This window comes from Coptis chinensis, chromosome 5 (genome assembly GCF_015680905.1).
Source record: "Coptis chinensis isolate HL-2020 chromosome 5, ASM1568090v1, whole genome shotgun sequence".
Taxonomy (NCBI): Eukaryota; Viridiplantae; Streptophyta; class Magnoliopsida; order Ranunculales; family Ranunculaceae; genus Coptis; species Coptis chinensis.
The window spans coordinates 98,722,877-98,744,634 of NC_141460.1; the positions used below are offsets into that span (position 1 = coordinate 98,722,877).

Here is a 21,758-nt window from a genome sequence, read left to right on the forward strand (position 1 = left end):
CTTTGCGGGGATAAATAGCAGTTGACGTGTTCAAAGTATTTTGGTTTAACCTTCAACCAAGACCCGGCAACTCTCATCTGCGGCAGCGAATATCCCATATTGACCTCTTGCAACATGAGCCACATGGCCTGGACCTTCCCAATTATCACGTAGTGGACTGTTTGTTCAAAGAGAATAGGAGGCATTCCCATTTCTGCAAGAGTTCAGTTACCAAAGGGAAACTCCATTATAATACATATGTTTAAAACTTCGATAGTAAGTCAAGCAAACATACATAGTAGGGCGTTTCAATTCTCAAGATTTTTCATTCTTGGATCAAGCGGCATGTTCTGTATTGGCACTTGTCAAGTGCCCGATCGAGATTTCTCTGCGAACCATTTGGAATGGATTGAGGAAAGTAGGGTGGCCTCCTATATTCCCCGGTAACATCTCATAGCGCCCTTTCCGATGTCCGTCCCCGAAAAGCTCTGTTGCGTGCAACTAAAACCTCAAAAGAATTTGGCAAACTCGGATCGAATCTTAAATGTATGCATAAGGACCATGATAAACATCTGCGAAAATTAGTGGACATCTACAATGAGTAGAGACCCACGGAGCTAAAATGTGGAAGGTTACGTGATCGAACCAAGTGGAACCACCATTGATTTACATATTTCAGGGGCGATATGTCATGAAAGGTTTAATTTCTTGATGTGAATAGTTCATGTACTCAAAATATATTAATGTGGCCTATGTTATGTCTCTCAAAAGTTTTGAGCAATTATTTAGCAAACAACCTAAAATATTGTACAAGTATTTTCCAATTATCACTTCACCTGCCAAAGAATGATCGAAGTGAATTACCCGAGTAAAGCAACCATTAAAAAGGTGAAGACAGGGAATAGTACTTTGCAGTCCAACTGCCCACGTTTTGGATGGGTAAAGCAATGCAATGCCATACACGTGCAAGCAAATGGTAATCCTAAATTTAGAAGCACCGAAGTTCGATAGAGTTAAAAGTTTTTCTGCTTCATATTGGCTGAATACATTAAAGTTAGCAGAATAGTATAAACTGACCCAAACAAAGAAAGCATGAACATATTCTTTGAAGGCTATAACAGATGATGGTGGAGATTTATCTCTATTGGACATTTAAAAAGACAAAATACCATTGAAACAGTTTTACATTTACACTAATAAAAGAGAAGTTAGAAGATCAATTTAGGAGTTGCCAAGTAGCTTAATTACATACCTTTAGAACATGGTCGAGAAGCCAAGTAGGCAAAAAAAAGATGTAGGTGGTAGAGTGAACAAACATATTTCTGCACATCCATAAAAATACAAATATAAGTAAGATATAAGTCTATCTACAAATACATGGATGCAGAAACGTAAGCGGCAAACTTTGATAATCGGTGCTGATGTCGTAGGAGTGTTAACATTGTGGTTATCTGTAGACATTGTAAACAATCAGTTACCTCAGAAAAGCAACACTTAAAAAGTAAGAGAAAGAATAAATTAAAGGAGGAACCTAATTGCAGAATAAATAAAATGAGAAAACAGTAAAAAAATCAAAATAAAATTACTTAATTGCATGCGATTGTTAGGAATGTCTGTGTATCTAGCCTGTCGAATGAATGTTGGTAAGGCGACACCTTGCAGGGGTGTGTTTGTGGATGAGATGCTGAAACTGGAAAACAGTGAAGTACACAAATGATTGGCAATAAACAAAGCACCCCACCCACAAAAAAAAAAAAATAAATAAATAAAAGAGAGAATTTGATTAAAAAATAAAGTTGTGCGAAGACCTTCTGCAGAAGTAGGCTTAATGTGGTGTTTGGAACCGCCTTTGATATCTATTTCTATCCCTAATACTACGCAGATGTCTTCTTCGAGTATCGATATTTGGATGTGGTCCTACACGAAATAAAAATATAAACAAAATGAATAATCACATACTTGGATGTGCTCCAACAAAAAAAAATGACTAATCACGAAGTTACTATTTGAGTAAATGCATGAAAGCAAACGAAAGGAGATGGTCTATTATTGAGGCCAAGCATTCAAAGGACAACACCCTAAATTCATTTCTACTTGATCTAAATATAATGCAAATATCATTCGATTGGCGAAGCACATTCCATAACAACCATTGCACATAATCAACGTATTTGGTAACAGGGATAATCCAAAGACCAACCAATAAAAACTCCATTAATATTTACGTGTGATGAAAGAGCACTACCCGCCATGTGTTTGTTTTTGAAAAGGCTTACTATCCATGGAAAAACGAAATGAGAGAAAACTAACCTCATCCATTGCCGTCGTCTATGCAAATCCTCAAAAAGAAAGATGGAGATAAAATATCGGAGTTCGGAGGAGTTCGTGAAGAGAGTATAAAAATCATATAAAGGAGAAGAAAAAAAATTGGGTTTGTAAACGAGAGATGGAGAAGAGATGGAAAAGGCGAGAGATGGTAGAAGGAAACAGAGATGGAGAAGAGATGGGGAATGGTTTGAAACGGTGTCTTTTGGCTCTATTATTTTGAAAAGAGAAGTAACCGGTTTTTTTTTTTTTGTTGTTTGTTGAAGGACAAACAAAGCCTTTTGGGTACCCTTGTGATTTAAAAGTTTGGGTAAAACCAAGGATACGTGAACTAAACTAAACGCGGTGGCTAAAGGGCACGTATTCCAACCATGCTACCACACGACCTATATAAATGAAAAATAATTCTGTTTGTGATCTGCTTCTATGAGTCATTCCCATTGTAACAACAAATATTCCATTATTACAACAAAAGACAAATTGCATTCAAAAGCTTAGAGAAAAATTCCATAATAATAGGACTTTAGCATCTCACTTTTGATATGTTACATATCGTTTTTGATAGGTTACAAAACTCATAAATGCATTCATCTGTTAAATGCTTTCGGGTTGAACAGAAATTCATAACGTAGTTCTTTATATCACAAAATATCCTCTTTTGGAGTTGATTTATTGCTTCATAAGTCGTCAGCCTTGGACATAATAGAAAGCCTACTCGGTCTGAATTGAAACGTATCTCTTCTTCTTGTTGGTGGCTTGTTTTATTGGGATGACTTTAAGTTTCTATTTACCAACAGCTATTCGGTAGATAAAATTTGAGTACTTGTTCCACCCGAAGAAGAGATGGTATTTGATTCTGCTGCGCCTATCTCTTCTTGACTTTTAGTTTCCTGCTGGAATATTCTTGTGAAGGCTACATCATGTCATGCCCACCCATCATCTACTTCTTATGTAGGTTCAGCAACATTTTCTCCTCGAGTCATTCTTCCTGTTTTGGATTGTGATTGGGTAGTAACATTTTCTCCTCGAGTCTATGTAGTTCATCCCGTTTTTTCTGAGCGGCTTCTTTATGATGGAGTGTGTTAATCTCTTGAGAAAGTACATGTGTTGCTTCCAGTTTTTCTGCTTCATTCGGATTGTCTTATGCGGTTGCAATGTTTTATTTGTACCACGAGGAGGAATTACTTTTCTTCGGTGGTTCCTAAAGAGATGCAGGGCATGTCAGAGAAATCAATAAATAAACTTCAATATAGGCGATTAGCATAAAAAAAATGTACAACTATTTTGTTTTGAGGCCTGTATTGTAGGTCCTTTCAGTGATTAATAGGATTCGATGTAAGATCCCATCTAAACTGAAACCGAATAAGAACAGAAGTGGACTTCAACAATGAGAAAGCTCCCACTGTCGCCTTGATCTGGCTGTCCTGCGACAAACCAATTTTATTGCGACCATCGACCCGGACATGAACGAGCGCTTCGGTACTAAGAAGCTCGATAGAAGAAAGACGAAGATATTGCAACATGTCTTGTCTAAGAATTCGGTAACAGATGGGTTTTTTCTGTTTCATTCTGGATTGTCTTATGAGGTTGAAATGTTGGCTGGCTATGGATTAAGAGGAGACAGAAGATGAAGCAGTTCCCGAGGAGCTTGCTTGTATACCATTTCTAGAATTGTTTGCTCCCAACTATACTGCTTTCTGTATAACAATAGACCCATGAGCATGAAAGCAAAGCGGGGCCACCCCGCTTCTCTCCACAGTGCATCAGAAACACGAATGATATATGAAAGTTAAGATCAAAGTTAAAGAGCAAATAATTGTTTTAAATCCATAAAAATGAACAAAGAAAACATAGAAGATCAATTGAAAATCACTCTGTAAAATGTGTCAATACCTATTACCCATAATGAAATTTAAGAATGACTGGCCACAATTCCATTATTTGTCCACATGATTAAACTTTATACTTTAGCCATTGATAAAAGATTTTAAAATCCAGCTAATAGGTGGGATAATAGATCTCCTAAAACCTATGACAGATAATAGAGTCCAATAGAAAATAGATAAGGAAGCATGACCAAGAGAAGAGTTAACAATTTAGAATATCCAAGAGTTGCACATTGTTCAGCAAGTAGTGACAGACACCATTCTTTTCTTTTGACTTGCTTTCTTATAATAGTTAAAAAGCAATAAAGACACAACAACTTCTCTAAAACTCTTAAAAATACAAAGACTGGCTAAAGACATGCACAAAATGCTTAGCACAGAGGGTCGCTGCAATGGTATGACATGGCTCGTTGACAAATAAATAAACTACTCAATCTAGCCAATTAAGCAGAAGCTGGAGCTAGTCACAACAATGACAGCAAGAACAACATCAAACAATGCAGGTTTAACCAAAGATCATGCCCATACTTTCAAAACATTTCCATTTAGAAATGTTGCGCTTAGGTACATCCTGCATACCCAAAAAAAAATCCGAGTAAAGAAATCGTCAACTGTGATGTTAGCATAATACATGCACTGATGGGAGACGTACCTGCCTTAAGAGATGCATATGTTGACGATAGGGACAGAATGGACAATAAGAATCCCCAAGACTAAATGAGAAAAAACCAAATTATTAATTACTAAACCACTACCCACAGCTTCAAGGAGAAATGTTTGAAACACTCAACCAATCAACCATATAAGACACAAATAATTAACTTAATTTAAAAAATGAAAGTATAACATCAAATTTGTTAAGGATGTGTAATATATAAATGACTTTAATTAGCACAAATAATATTAGTTTTTAGTTACTTAATACAAACTTTTCAATAACAAAACACTATAAGTAAGTAACATTTCTCATTTGATCAAAATATACATTGTTTACAAATCCAACCGTACATGAAAGTATAAAACACCTCATCAAGGAAACCGGTAAACAGTGTATGGCATTAACATAAAAAATTCAAGGCCAATAGTAGTGCATACCTTGTCGAGAGTCTGTGTTGTAAGGGCATACAGTGGGGGAGCCACCAATTTCATCTTAACAGGACAATCATCATTTCCAGCAGCTTAAGCTTTCCGCATGGCAGCCTGTAAAATGGAGAAGAATGGACGTAATATGTGCTACAGCAACTAAAATTTGGGCAAATAAGCTAAACAAATCATATTAGAAAAAGAAACGAAACGAATTAAAGTCAACAGTATGAGATCATGACCTTGATGTGAAGAACCACTTCCATCTGAAAACATTTCATTTCAATGTCTGTTTGTATTTTCAGCGGCTATAGGGTCTTGCGCCTCCTAACGTTGATTAAAAGAGCATCTTTAATCTCATCTGACACAGCGGGTACCAGCTTAGTGACATGTGTAGTGACAAATTGATAAGTTAAACAGAAACAGAATACCTTATACTACCAAATAATGAGGGGCGCAAATTGTAGTTACCTCCTTTCCATCTTGACCAACTTCCTTAATCTCGCGAGTAAGTCAGTTTAAAATGGAGTCAGGATGATTCACGATTAACCTGAATGACTGGTTAAACAATAACACTTTAATCAAATTGCAAGTCAGTCAACAACGTGACTTTACGGTGAGCATGGTCTAAGAAATACCTCATATGGATGTCCATATTTTCGGTATAGAGGCCAACCATATGCATGTCGATATTATTAAATAAGTCAGTTTAAAATGGAGTCAGGATGATTCACGATTAACATGAATGCCTGGTTAAACAATAACACTTTAATCAAATTGCAAGTCAGTCAACAACGTGACTTTAAGGTGAGCATGGTCTAAGAAATACCTCATATGGATGTCCATATTTTCGGTATAGAGGCCAACCATATGCATGTCGATATTATTAAGTAAACTAATAGATAACAACCAATAACTACACTAAACAACTAATTCTATAAACAAAATCAACAATTCATAGATTGAGGCTTCCAAATTGAACAAACTTCAACAATTCATAGTGGCTTTTATCCAGTGCAGCCTTGATGAACCTGTGGCCTGCATCACTGCTGGGCTTTCATTGCCCGCTGAACGAGGACTTAAAGGAGGCGTAGAGAACTCACCCAATGGCTGCAACTCTTCAAACTCCGTAAATGTGACCAACACCCTGATAGTAGGAACCACCGGATTAGCAACATTAACAGGAAAATCTTAGACGACGGATTGGCTTGACCTTGTTTGCGAGAAAATCAAGCAAAGGAAGGAGTTCTTCTGTCTGAAGCGGGAAATTGGGTGAAAGCCAGAGAATAGGTCTCAATCCTTATTTGTACTCGCTCTCACAATGACTTTCCTTGCGCCGATGACTACTCTTAGAACTCAAAGATGGTTTTCTTGTATCCCTTCCTCTACGGAGTTCATCCCCCTTCGCAGCAATATATACTGAGTGCCTACCAAGTCTGTTTCTGGGAGGCGAATCCCCAAGGAGATCACTGACCTTCTCCTCCACACAAAGTGAACTTCTAGGAGGAAGCAAAATTTTGTGTGTCTCGTGCTTGGCTTCCGGTTTTCTCCATCCACCAAATAAACACTATGCCGATGAGCAATAAACCCATCAGAAATCCCATTCTCTGGAAGAATCTATCTTAAGGGCAAGCTCCAATTGACTCTTCTCATCCTCTGTCAACAGATAACCATAATCACTCTCCGTCTCATTGCAAGACGAGAAAAACCCATCGTCTGTGATAGCTACCCGTCTAGACTTGATGCTCACAACCACGTTATGCATATCATAAACTTAAGCTTTCCACTGCCCAAACCATTCCCGTCTTTTCTTGCCTTCTCCAAGTTAAGTGTGGTAAAAGCACTTCCCGTGTCTGAGACATTGCAGTGACTTATTGTTGAACCTCTGCATCTTTACCTTGTGTGAGATTATGCAAAGTGAAGCAGGAAAACGAGGCTGAAAGATGAAGAATATGAAGAGCAGACAATAAACATACCCAATCGATGAAGAGCAGATAAAGAAAGTTGATGTGCAAACAAATTGGAAACCAAACTTGTTCCCTAAACACAATTTAAAAGTAAATTAAAAAAATAATAATCTAACCTCTTCCATGTGGAGAGGGATTTTAAAGATGAAGAAGAGATGTTGCTGAATATGTTTTTTTTCTTTGGGAAATTATCGAAACGGTTGGTTAACTGAAAACTTTGGGCAACAGATTAGAAGACCATACCTTTCTGTTCGAGGTGGAAGTTGGGTAAAAAAGTATTGAATGATAAAGGCACTATTCTGTGACTGGAAGGAAAAAAAAAAAAAAAAAAAAAAAAGAAATAGAATAAATTTGCAGAAATAAACAAAATTCAATGACAAAGTTGTTTTGAGTGGAATGACAGAGTTATTTTTGTCTTAAATTCGGGAGGGAGCGAAAGAACGGAGAAGACAAACGGACGGTTTAATTGGGAAACCGCGAAACGGTGTTTCTGTTGACGTTGAGTTTTATAGGCCGATTAATGGGGATACGGGAGGTAATGGCTAATTTACCCTTCGAACATGAACTGGGGAAAATTTCGTGGGTGAAACTTTCGGGTACCCTTGCAATTAAAAAGTTTGGTGTAAAATGGAGAATACGGGGACTAATAAACGGGGCAAGTTTTCCCATTATATATCCCATTATATATAAGATTATTATTATTATTATTATTATTATTATTTTGTGTGTGTGTGTGTGGATGGGTGGGGGGCAGAACACTAGTACATATTTTTGAGGGCTCAGGATACTGGTACGTCCTTGAGCAAGGCTTCAAGTGTCATAATCCCTTGATTATTCATTTATTTTAATAACTGGAATTGTGAAGTTTATTGCAAATATCAAGATAGGGGATAAAATATGTCCTTCCTAATATCAAAGTACTTTTAGGAAGCCGACCTTTGTAAGTTCCATTGATTTTCCCTAGCATGTGAGTACATGTATCCTGTCCTATTCAATGGAAAAGTCAGGGTCCAAATATTTGCGACTTTCCAATGCTTAACACCTGCTTTCAATCTGCCCATTTGATTCCATTGTTGTTAACTTACATTGACACAAATGCGTGTGTCCGTATCCGACACGGATAAGAAGTGTCTGACACGGCAAAATATAAAAAATTGAGGTATATCACATACAATATGTGTCTGTGTGTGTCCGACACGGACACGTGGATACGTATCAAACACGGATTATTTTTGAAATATGGCGTGTCCATGTAACATAGCATTGTTGGGGCTCTGGAACAACCTCCAAGCACTTCATTTCATAAACAACAAGCATTCTTCCCTGTGAACATAGTTCTGCTATAAAAGTATGAAACTTTACTTTTAGGCATTTAGTGATGGAAGTGATATGGAAATGTGTTGGTCACATGGTAGGATACTTCATCTATCCAAAATTAAATCTAATGGCCAATATATCGTGAATCGTGACACGCGATGATATATTCATGCTTGTTATACTTCTTGCCTTGACCAAGCATTTCAATCCTTGGTTTTGAGCTTCGAGTTTTGCATTGACCCCTTTCCTAATCCCATAAGCTAGATATAGCTAGATATCCCATAAGCAATCACTTATTTTGTCACCAAAACGCAGCATATGCATAGAGTGAGCCCCTTTTATACAAACTGATACTAACTGAGAAACTTTTATACATTCATACATGTCTGGTTTGAGAGAGAGAGAGAGGAGAGAGAGAGAGAGTCGCCGTTTGAGGGATTGTCAGCTAATGCTTTTTCCACATTTTGAACATCTTCTTCAGAGTCAGAGTCAGAAGAAGAGCTGCTCGAGTCTTCTTCTTCTTTATCTTCCATGTCTTCATCGTGGTTATTATTATTATTATTACTAGTAAACGGGTACGTGCGTTGCACGTTCTAGGAAAAAAAATTAGGGTGGAAAAGATCAGAGGAATGAACACATGTAAATTAGAATAGTAACATATTACATTTTTTTTTAATGGATATATTATGTAATACATTTTAGATTAATACAGGTCGAGGTCTGACAAAAAACTTCAATAAGAAAAGACAAAAAACTTCAATAAGAAAAGAACACTTCAATACGCTAGTTGTGTTCTTTGTCCGATTTGCTTTTTGCTGCTCTGCCCATGGTGCGAATAAATATATTCGAACAGGTATTTAAGCGCCTGTAATTTAGTCAATATCAGTGCCACAAACTAATTTACCAAAAAAATAGGTATTATGTTGATGAAGTTAACATTTGTGTTGTTGGTTGTGTAATTATCTTGTCGAGCGTTTATATGTGATTGAGGAACATTGTTGGATTCATATGAGTATACTATATGTAAGATATAAGAATATTGTTGTTGGTTGTGTAATTATCTGGTCGAGTTTTTTTTTTTTTTTTAATATTTTATTTATTTAATTATTATTTAGAAATGATCACATTGAGAAACAATTAGAAAAAAATACATTGGCCTCTGTTGATAGTTGTTCTATAGAACTATTAAGTCGGATATAATATGTAGAGTGAATTGAATGTGTAAGTAAAAGCTTTCTGAAAGATGTCTATGTGGCAAGATTACCATTTAAAAACTTTCAATATATTGTGGATCTCATTTCGTATGTATGGAGATTGAATGATTCAAATGACGGAGTGGTGATTTTTTCAAATCATTTGTATAGAGGCAAAAAAAAGAAGAAATTATGGATGCTAGTCGCATCGCTAAATTACATCTGTTTCACCCTGTCGTTAGTCGCACAATCCTTTGATCAATTCTTGCATTGGTTATTGGTCCCCATTCTGAAAATGCTATTATCACCCAACTCCACATGTAGACATGTAGTACTTTAACAGAGTGCATAATGAAGGAGTTTAGAGGCATTAAAAGTGTGATCCATTGTGCACACTAAGCCCAAACCAAAAATGCTCATTTGCATAGAGTATTTTGTATCTACAAAGGTAAAAGTTTGTGAAGAATGTTATTAGGTAAACTGCTTATTCTGTCTTCTGTATCATGCTTTATCTTTTTCGGCATAGATATAATTTCCCATCATTTGATTCTGAAGAAACTTTCAAGCTAGGAAAAAAAGTAGTACAAAAAATTAGTTTATTTATAGGAATGCAAATTTTTTAAAAACTACATCACACTTACACATGAAAGAAGGAAATACTAAGACTGGAACCTACTACGCAGATGTCTTCTTCGAGTATTAGTCATTCGTTGTGTACACCTGATTGGCCGACTCTGTTGTTCTTCAAAACACATGAACAAACACAAAAATAAAATAAAATAAAATTAGACGAAATGCACTAACTTGGAGATGAAGGTCAGTATGCAACACTGGCACATTAGTTGTCCCTGCTACTCCTGCTACCTCATTGCCTCCACCTGACTCTAACGATCCAATAACAAAATGCCCATTTTTGGAAATCTTATGTGAGAGGGTTTTATACAAAAAGAATTTATTGACTTTGGGCATCTTTTGGGGAATGGATCATATCCTTTTTCACTTAAAACTTGTGTTAACTGGCTTCTTTTCAAAGGCATTAATCTTGATGTTTTCGACCCTGTTTTTCTTGTTCATCTCTGCCAATCTCACAACCTTAAGGTTTTCCCCTTTGCCTGCCTAGAAGCCTCTAGTTCCGAGAGCCTCACCTTGATTCTTTTAACTTCTTCCCTATTAAGCTCGCGCTCTGCCACAGCCATATGTTTCCGAGGTGTTAACAGTTGCAAATTAATAAACAAAATCCCAGTAATTATTTGTGGGTTGGCATTCGTACCCCATCATGCTTCAATGACTGCACCCACTTGCTGAACTCCTATTGAAGTGGCGCTAGGTGGCAAATGCAAGTGATAATACGGTATCATGTGATGCCAAAGAGGGGAGTCTTCGACAGCCACAACAACAGTTCTTGAAGCTAAACCAACTTTTCAAGACAAAGCTCTTACTACATAGCTGATAGCTCTCGACCGTATAGGCTAATAATTAGGTCTGACTACACTTACTTGTTCAAAGCATGGCTAAAGATTTATAAGATTTTTAGAAAAGGTCCCAAAGCGTCCACATTTGAAGTCATACTGCTTTCTTCTCAATACAATGATTAATTGTCTCGATCTGCTAACTAATGGGATAGACACTGACCTAATATCCAGCAGTAAGGGCGAACGTGTTTGTGACAAATTAACCAACTCAATGCTCAATGCTGATGGGGCTGTTGGGAATTCAAGTTGTGTTTATGGTGGGAGTGAGGTACCAGGAATTTGATATAGTGGCTACTTATTGAGGATAAGGTAAAGGCCAATCTATTATATTGCAAGAACTCAATGCAATATCAAACCAGTAGCATGGTACTGGGTTGGCGGCACTAATAAAACAAATAAACAAATTTGAAAATATTTGAAGTGAACTCAAATCACGCTCTAACAGTTCGCCAATCTGAAAAATATCTATTAACCAAATATAATCATAAACTTAAGTCCAAATGAGTATCTTACATCACTATCATTAATAATACACAATTCACCGTAGTTTAAAAGAACTAAAAATTACATAATTGTAGGGGCTACTGCTAGGGTCCTCATTACTGGATAACTCCTTCGAGGTCTGCTCAGAGATTGATAAAGGCAAAAGAACCTATACCTACTAATTGTTGCGTGCTCTAGTCCATCTCCAACCTTCAGTCCTATAACCATATATTCTTTGTTCAAACTTTTATTAAAACTAAAAATCACAATAGATGTAAGTGTAACTAATCTAAAGTTTCTAACCTTGTAAAATTTGCGGATTCTCTTAGATGCAACAACCTTGTCTGAAGTTTGCACGGTATCATTTAAGTTGTATAAATAAATTTCCTGTGCCAACATAATAAAGGCGTTTTATTTCCCGTGTTAGTTTTAAAGAATTAAGTATCTATAAAAACAAATAGTAAATAATCACCGCGGCCAAAATCACAGTAAAGGAAATAGTATCTTACAACTTATTTTTTGTTGTGAAATAGCTCTCCAGCAAATTACTGATGGAACGGAAAAGATCAAAGTTAAAGAGCAAATAATTGCTTTAAATCCATAAAAATGAACAAAGAAAACATAGAAGATAAATTGAAAATCACTCAGTAAAATGTGTCAATACCTATTACTGAGTGAAAGTTAAGAATGATCGGCCAAGAATTCCATTATTTGTCCACATGATTAAACTTTATACTTTAGCCATTGATCAAAGATGTGTAAATCCAACTAATAGGTGGGCTAATAGATCTCCTAAAACCTATGACAGATAATATAGTCCAACAGAAAACAGAGAAGGAAGCATGACCAAGAGAAGAGTTAACAATTTAGAATATCCAACACTTGCACATTGTTCAGTAAGTAGTGACAGACACCATTCTTTTCTTTGACTTGTTTTCTTATAATAGTTAAAAAGCAATAAAGATACAACAACTTCTCTGAAATTCTTAAAACTACATAGACTGGCTAAGGACATGCACAAAATGCTTAGCACAGAGGTCAGCTGCAACAGTATGGCATGGCTCGCAGACAAATAAATACACTACTCAATTTAGCCAATTCATAAGGACCTGGAGCTAAGCACAACAATGACAGCAACAACAACATCAAACAATGCAGGTTTAACCAAAGATCATGCCCATCCTTTCATAGCATTTCCATTTAGAAATGTTACTCTTAGCTACATCCTGCATACCTAACAAAAACCCGAGTTAAGAAATCGTCAACTGTGAAGTTAGCATAATACATGCACTGATGGGAGACGTACCTGCCTTAAGAGAATGTTATACAGTTTGTCCTTTGCTAGCTATACTTCTTTCGGGTTGGTCTCGCTTGGAAATGCATATGTTTAACGATAGGGATAGAATGGACAATTAGAACCCCCAACACTAAATGAGGAAAAACCAAATTATTAATTAGTAAACCACTACCCACAGGCTTTCAAGGCCAAATGTTTGAAACCCTTAACCAATCAACCATATAACACACAAATAATTAACTAAATTAAAAAAATGAAAGGATAACATCAAATTTGTTAAGGAGGTCTAATATATAAATGACTTTTATTAGTACAACTAATATTAGTTTTTAGTTACTTAATACTAAATTTTCAATTACAAAAACACTATAAGTAACAATTCTCATTTGATCAAATTATACACTGTTTACATGTCCAACCGTACATGAAAGTATGAAACACCTCATAAAGGAAACCGGTAAACAGTATATGACATTCACATAAAAAAATCAGGGCCAATAGTAGTGCATACCTTGTCAAGAGTCTGTGTTGTAAGGGCATACAGTGGGGGAGCCACAAATTTCATCTTGACAGGACAATCCTCATTTCCAAAGACCTTCAAACTTTCCGCGATGGCGACTGTAAAATGGAGAAGAATGGGCGTATTACACGGCTACAAAGAACTTAAATTTGGGCAAATAAGCTAACCAAATCATATTAGCAAAAAGAAAGGAAATGAATTAAAGACAATAGTATGAGATCATGACCTTGATGTGAAGAACCCCATCCATCTAAAAAACATTTCATTTCAATGTCCGCTTGTATTTTCGGTTGGTTGTAGGGTCATCGCCTCTAATGTAGATTAAAGAGCATCTTTAATCTCATTTGACCAAATGGTACCAGCTTAGTCACTTGTATAGTGAACAATTGATAAGTTAAACACAAACGTGAATACCTTCTACTACCAAATAATGAGTGGCAATTGTACTTACCTCCTTCCCATCTGGATCAACTTCCTTAATCTCAAGTGTAAGTGAGTTTAAAATGGAGTCAGGATCATTCACGATTAACCTGAATGCCTGGTTAAACAATAACGCTTAAACCAATTTGCAATTCAGTCAACAACGTGACTTTAAGGTGAGCGTGGTCTAAGAAATTACCTCATATGCATGTCCATCTTTTCAGTATAGAGGCCAACCAATACTGATATAGAGATCCTGCCGGAAGAAAATACAATCAATTTATTAAGCAAACTAATAGATAACAACCAATAACTACACTAAACAATTAATTCTATAAACTAAATCAACAATTCATAGATTGAGGCTTCCAAATTGAACAAACTTCAACAATTCATAGGGGCTTTTATCCATTGCAGCCACGATGAACCCATTGGCCTGCATCAGCTGGCTTTCATTGCCTCATTGCAAAAGACCGCGAGGACTTAAAGGAGGCGTAGAGAACTCATCCAATGGATGCAACTCTTGACAATTCGTAAATGTGACCAACACCCTGATAGTAGGAACCACAAAACAATATATATGGCGTGTGTCACATCCCAAATTTCCAGACAATATTTAAAACAATTATATTTAATTATCTGGAAACCCGGGGCGAAACAAAACCCAAAACCCCTCAAGTATCAAACACGATATATACAAAAACTGAAATCAAAAGAAACAAAAAGGAAAAATCCTTAAATCACATTATTAAACTATAAAGAAACTAACCAACTCTTCAGAAAATCTTAAACCAGAAGACTCCAAGAGCAACTCCAAATCACGTGTCCTTATCCACTGCACTCCACCATCTATGTTCCCAAGAACACACCCACGTTGCAAAACAAAGCAAACATGGGTCAGCAAATTGAATTTGCTGGTATGAGTAGACTAACAACAAAATATATATCACAATCTTTCAAATTAATAAATATAACATTACCAACCATTTCAACTTGGAAGACAATATAGTTCCGTTTTCCAAAACGGCGTTTAGTTTCTTCCCAAGTAAGATTTCATCCCCAATATACAAATTCCATGAATCTCATATAACAGTACTCGTCATTCCCACTTCCCAAAATAACTCACAACATAAATACCACTTACATTCTATTTATTAATTGCACATAGGATAACCTAATTAAATATGAGTTTGGTATACCTTACCTTTAAGCCAACACGTCGTCTTAGGGTAGGATATTTACGTCCCTGCAGAAAAGATTAATAGATCCTACCCTCCTGCAAAACAGAGTTAGACATCACAATAAAATGATTTATCTCAGCCAGTCAAAATTCCATTCATAACCAAACCTCATTTAAGACATTTAAGTCTAATTGATATGACCTGTTTCGTCCCGCATATTCGGGAAATACCACTTATCATAATACCTATATCAAAGGTAGTCATTCATATGACATCATTACGTCATAAAGTTTTCAAGTGCATAATCATAGATCTCGGACTATCACAAGTCATTAATAGTTTCAGAATAACATATCAAGTTATAGTCAATTCACAGCTACATAGAACTCACAATCATTTATTAGTATTATTCACGTCACACTTCATATCCATAACATCACACAATTTATATATTTTTTACTTTAGTATCACTTCGCCTACTTATGAGAACGAGGAAAAGTCACAACCAAGGAGTACATTCATCCCTTGTGAGTATCAACTCATACAAACCACGAAACATTTCTCATAAGAAATCATAGACATCATATCGCAATAACTCCATCACACGTAAAATCAATATTTTTACTTTGCTTATTAATTATCTTGTTGACTCCTTTATTCAAAGACACATTGAACCTTTAGTTCCTACTCCACGATTTGCACTACACACATTTGCCAAATCACACATATCCGTATCTTTCACTCACACCGAAAGTACCACTACAAGACATACGTCCCAAGCGGGATATCGCCTCCGAAACATACTTTCATCTTGTAAACTCAGAATCTTGTGAGTCACAGCCATCTCCGGGCTTTCCATACACATAATCACAAAGCCTCTTTTGGGCATAACAAAATATCGGTCATTCATGGCATATTCAATGAATACCTTGAGTCATTCCATGCACATTCAAGGAATACCCATCATAACACTAACGGGCCATTCATGGCACATTCAATAAATGCCCCGAGTCATTCCCACCACATTCAAGGAATACCCAAACCTACATTCCCGTACATTCAAGGAATACGACCCGACCCGCAAGGCTTAATACCTTAGTTCCTCTCTAGAGGCGATCAAAACTATTGGGTCATTCATGGCACATTCAATGAATACCCATCTATCACATGACATCACAAGTCATAATATCTCATTACCAAATCCTGAGGCATGGAGAGTTCTAAAGATGTGGGCGACACTTTAAAACATTATTATCACTTATAATTATACTAGCATTACTCATGTCAAAACATACCACACATGTAGAGAGTCATTTCGCGTGTCAAGGCAAATCAAGCACTTAAGCATCATTTAATGTAAACAGACTTATAATCAAACAAATACAATTTACATAACCACACTCATATATACAATATTGTAAACAAATAGTTCATTAACCCAAATTCAAGTCCACACACACTAATGTCTAAAACATATCTACATATACTAAAGTCTATATTCATATACAACTTCTATCTCACACATATATATTTATGTAGTATCAAAACAACAAGATTTTCTAACACAATCACATAGTTATCACACAAACTAATATATATATTATAGATATAGTGTAGTGGCTGCACTTTTGCTCAAAGTCACCCTCACGATCCAAATCTTTCGAGTTGGAATCAAGCCTTCGTAGTTTTTATCACCACATAGTCAATGCTATAGTTTTTCCTACATTCATCCAAATGACATGTAACTTAATTACTTAAAACTAATGTATGTAGATATACTTTTTCATGTAGAACTTCGAAGTCCCAACCTCAGCCTATCTAGAAGAAAACTTAAGTTAGAAAACGGTAAAAATCCTAATCTTCAACAAATTAGATTTCTCGGACTATCTTCGAATGGCTCAACTCTTTCCACAGGTGTCCAAACGAGACAAGGCTTTTTGTGTTGAAAAGCTGACACACAGAACTTACTTTCTCATGTTTTACAAAAACACTCGATCTCATTCTAAATGTGTCAAAACTAGGCTCGAACACAGTGCGAAGAAACTGATTTCTGACCTTGTTTTTTCGCGCGATCAAACTTCCAAACACCATAATTAATTCCACAGGCCTTCAAATGCGATGAGGCCAATTGGAATAGAAAGAATACTTCTAGATCTTACTCTTTTATGTTTTATAAAAATTCTAACTCTCACCCTAACTATTTTAAAACTGGACTTGAACACAGTGCGTAGAAACTGATTTCTGACGCACTATTTTCTGTCAACCAAACTTCTATACCTTATATCTATCTCCACAGACCTTGGAATGCAACGAGGCCGATTGGGTTGGAAAGAAGACACTGAAAACTCACTTTTTCATGTTTTGGCGGGTGTTTGAATCTGACCCTAACTAGGTGAAAACTCAATCCCAAACCAGGCACAGATTTGGCCCAAAACAAACTCTAACCCAAATCCCATCTAAATTAATAGAATCCGGTCCACTTAAAATAAAAATGACCTAGCCCACAAAAACTTAAAACCGGCCCAAGCCCCATAAGTATTTCAACCCAACTTAAACACAACTTAACCCCTGGAGCACTATATCCTAGTCTCCTTCATCTCCCTCAACAGCCCACTTATCAATTAGTTACTTAGATTGATTTCTGTCAAACTGAACTCCCTAGTGGTAGAGCTTGGGTAGTACAATTATTGGCTGTAGCTTGTTTATCATTAGCAGTTAAAATGGAGGAGACTGTAGTGCCTCCATCTCTAGATTTGCAGGCGAACCCGCCAGCTTCGTCTTTGAAGTTAGGACTCTACAAATAATGGAGCTTGTGGTGCTGAGCACTTTGAATTCAAACCTTCTGAGGTTACTGAAACAGTGACGTTTTTTTTGTATTAGGAGAATATCAAATTATGAAATTATGAACTTTGACCAGGCTGTGTCTTGTTTCATCTAATAACTTGGACAAAAGAGAGGGTGCTAGAGTGCCTTAAATTAATCCAAGGTACCAAATTGTGAACCTTGACAAGACCGAATAAGATGTTTACAATTACTAATAATACTCAACAATGAGGACAAGTACGAATAATATTTTAGCACCATATATTCAAGAGAACTATTCTAAAATTCGAGATGTTGAACGGGAGCTACAAAATCTTACATTAGAGGTGAAACTTGCGAAAGAAAATAGAAGTGTCACGTGAACGGAGAAGATACGGCTTGCCGTTATACGCTCTGGCAGCTATCTATAGCTATAGATTTCCAGCAAGAATTCTCCCTTCTCCTTTATGTGAAAAACTCCCCTTTTTTTCTTCTTCTCTGTGTGTCCAATCAACTCCATGGTTAAACTCTTTTTTTTGTTTGTTTTAAAACCACCCCGAAAAATAGGGAATGAGGTTTATCCACTTGACCCTATCTCTTTATAATCTTTATCCTTTTCTTTTCTTTTTTTATTTTATTTTATTTTTGTCTATTATTATTATTATTCTTATTATTTATTGTACTGGGAAAATATTAAATAAAAACACGGGGTGTTATAGCGTGTCTGAAAACAAAAAAATCAAATTGAATGCAAAACTATAGACTATGGCGAGTTCATTAATCTTACCGATTCTATGGCGAGTTCAACGTGTTGGGCGCTTCGATCCACCGAAACTTCTGGCACGAAGACAAATGAAAGGGTATAAGTGCTCTAGAAAATTCATACAATTAAATGCCCGTGGGATAAAGCCCACTAAGTTCACTCTCTGCACCCTTCTCAATCCTTGCACCCAAATTCTTCACCTCTGCTTCGGTTTGCAAATTCACGCTCGGATTCTTCAAACTGGCTGGTATCAACACAACATCTTCATCAACACCGCCCTTGTTAATATGTATGCCAAATCTAGCCTCATCCTCGATGCCAAATCTGTTTTCGACACCATGGAGCAACACGATCACGTCTCCTGGACCTCCATCATAGCTGCCTTCGCTCAAAATGGCCATGCTATACAAGCTTTTTCTTTGTTTAAACACATGTTGGCCACTCATATTAGACCCAACTCCCAATTGGCTGCATCCCTCCATGCACATGTAATCAAACTCGGCTGTCACTAACAATTATGTCGTCACTTCTCTCATTGATTCTTACTCCAAATGCGGTAAGATCAACCTCGCTATATCCTTATATCAAGACACTCTTCACAGGGATGTTATTCTTCTCAATTCCATGATTGCTGCATATTCCCAAAACCAGTGCGGTGAGCAGGCCTTGACACTTTTTCTGGAAATGCAAAAACAGAATATCTGTCCAACGAATTATACCTTGATTACCTTCTCTACCATTTTGAATGCTTGTGCCGCTCTGGCACTGTGTCCACAGGGAACCCAAATCCATTCTTTGGTAACAAAACTAGGTTAAGAGACAAGTGTATTTGTGGCCAGCTCTCTCATAGATATGTACTCCAAGTGCGGCAGCATTGATGAGGCTCGCCTCATCTGTGATCAACTGGATCACAGGAATAACATTTTATGGACGCCAATGATTACAGTGTATGCTCAGGGTGGAAGAGGAGAAGATGGGTTGGAGCTATTTGAGCTATTAATCAAGGAACAAGGCATGAGACCCGATAACATATGCTTAACTGCTGTGTTAACCGCTTGTAACGTTGCTGGCCTCGTGGATAGAGCAACAGAATACTTTGACAAAATGGGAATCAAGTATGACCTGATTCCTGAACTAGACCAATACGCATGCATGGTTGACCTTTATGACAAAACTGGCCAACTCACTAAGGCAAAGAAGACGATGGATGAGATGCCCTTTGAGCCAAATGTTGTGATGCTGTCTTCCTTTTTGGGTTCGTGTAGGGTTTACGGTGAAGTACAACTTGGAAGGGAAGCTGCGAACCAGCTATTTAAGATGGATCCTTGTAGTGCTGCTCCGTATGTGACCCTGGCAAATATTTATGCAGAAGCTGGTATGTGTAATGAAGTACGGCAGGTAAGAAGAACTATGAGAGAAAAGGGAATCAGAAAGACTGCTGGATCGAGGTCGAAAAGAAAGTCCATGTGTTCTCAGTGAGTGATACATCACACCCGCAATTGCTATGTATTTATGCTGAACTGGACATGCTTACAATGGAAATGATGGAGGCTGGATATATGCCTAGAATGAAACATGTTTCAGAAGATAATACTACGAATGTATTTGACAGAAACAGTTTCTGTTTTGGAGTCTCACCTGAAATACAAGAGTTTATGTTGACGGATAATACACCATTGATGGTTGTAACTCTGTTGTTTTTTTGGGTATGGTCATTGATGGTTGTAAATCAAAAGAATATAGTCCCTGTAGATTGTAAAAGACTCGTGCGCTCATGGCCTAATTGCTCCTTATCTGACCATCTCTAGTTTATCTGCAGGATTTTGCCAGGCTTAAGAATGAGTCTCATCTTGCAGATCCTTTATGAACTGCGGCAAAGATTTCAAATAGCAGAAGTGGAGAATAATGCAGTAATTGATGATTTGTTCATCAAGCACTGTAGTAGCGTATACAGTTCTAAACGACCGAGTCAAAAACTCAAAACAGTATAATTAGCCGGAGTTCTAGGATTACTTGGTAGAGCTCTTGAAGTTCTTTATTCTACTACGCTGGTCTGACATGTTTAGGAGCATCCTTTGTGGCACTTTGAACTCCAACATAGTAAAATTATAAAATGAAAACCAAAAACAATCTGATGTAGTCTAGGCAAAACAACATTCGACAGAAAACTTCAATAGATACCAAATATTCGTTATGCATCCAGCAGCCTGATAAGAAATTCAAAAACAATGTATGCATCAGGCTAACACATTTTTAAACTTGAAAAAATATTAAAATTTCAACATAAAGATATTCTATTTTGGAAGTTCTATTAATTACTGCTCCCGTTTCTTACAACTATACCATCTCAAGTTCATTTTCTCATATTCCCTGTGCATTGTTATTTCAGAATTCAAGGACACCGAGATTGAGCGGTATTCTGATAGGGCAAGCCAAATAGTCGATCAAAGCGTGACTCCCTTTGCATCTCATCTCAGCTTACTCCTGCTAATTTTCCTCTAGAACTAGTTCAAGGTATGCAGCCGATCAATGTGAGAATAGTTGCAAATAAAGGAATTACTAATGTCTGATAGAATAGTTGTATGAACACAAAGAACTAAAGTAGAAATCGTAAGGAACAAAGAGTAATGAAGAAACAAGGACGTGATGAATCGGAATAACCAAGGCGCTGGATTAGGTCAGTCCTTAAGGAAAGATTTCGCCCTTCCAATGGTGCGTAAAGGCAACAAAGTGGTGTCTTCCTCACAGGATTCAATGGTTAACAAAGACCTGACTTTGCACTAGAACGGACTACCCTCTAGAAAAGCAATATAACTCTCTCCTCGGCCGGAAGAAAAGAAGAAAGAAGAAAAAGGACTGGTTTGAGTTTTCTTTTTCTCGAGTTGAGTTTCGATCAAGTCTATTTTCTCTATGGACTCACAAAATTCCTATTTATAGAGGTTAGGAGAAAGAGAGACCAACTCCTAATAGAACACCTCAAACTTGTCGCCAAGAAAAGGCAAAACAAGTTTAAAGCTATTGGTCAAACCACTACCCACAACAAGAAGCCCAAGCCCAGGCCCAACCCTAC

At 36.8% G+C, this 21,758-nt stretch overlaps 3 long non-coding RNA genes and 1 pseudogene across 6 annotated transcripts in view; 1 reads left to right on the plus strand and 3 right to left on the minus strand.

Moving 5' to 3' along the window:
• LOC147500865 (uncharacterized) overlaps positions 1-21,150 on the plus strand; it is a 28,874-nt gene extending 7,724 nt beyond the window's left edge. Inside the window, exon 3 of the long non-coding RNA XR_015194779.1 lies at positions 21,078-21,150. This is a non-coding gene — a long non-coding RNA (uncharacterized LOC147500865). The remainder of the gene's footprint in view (positions 1-21,077) is intronic.
• On the minus strand, positions 4,099-9,090 carry LOC147500868 (uncharacterized; annotated as a pseudogene). The gene is made up of 6 exons (XR_015195698.1): positions 8,940-9,090; positions 6,377-7,088; positions 5,745-5,831; positions 5,286-5,634; positions 4,843-4,903; positions 4,099-4,761 (listed from the first exon to the last, which is right to left on the minus strand). The product of XR_015195698.1 is annotated as an uncharacterized LOC147500868 (transcript).
• Positions 11,685-13,592, minus strand: LOC147500869 (uncharacterized). Of its 3 annotated transcripts, none has more exons than XR_015194775.1 (5): positions 13,514-13,592; positions 13,016-13,132; positions 12,215-12,931; positions 12,009-12,092; positions 11,685-11,923 (listed from the first exon to the last, which is right to left on the minus strand). It is a non-coding gene; the product is annotated as an uncharacterized LOC147500869 (long non-coding RNA). The 3 variants fall into 3 exon arrangements; XR_015194776.1 differs by having other exon boundaries at positions 13,012-13,132; XR_015194774.1 differs by having other exon boundaries at positions 12,215-12,939; positions 13,012-13,132.
• Positions 13,962-15,406, minus strand: LOC147500870 (uncharacterized). Its single transcript, XR_015194778.1, has 3 exons — positions 14,712-15,406; positions 14,142-14,198; positions 13,962-14,060 (listed from the first exon to the last, which is right to left on the minus strand). It is a non-coding gene; the product is annotated as an uncharacterized LOC147500870 (long non-coding RNA).
• Positions 21,151-21,758: the final 608 nt, after the last annotated feature.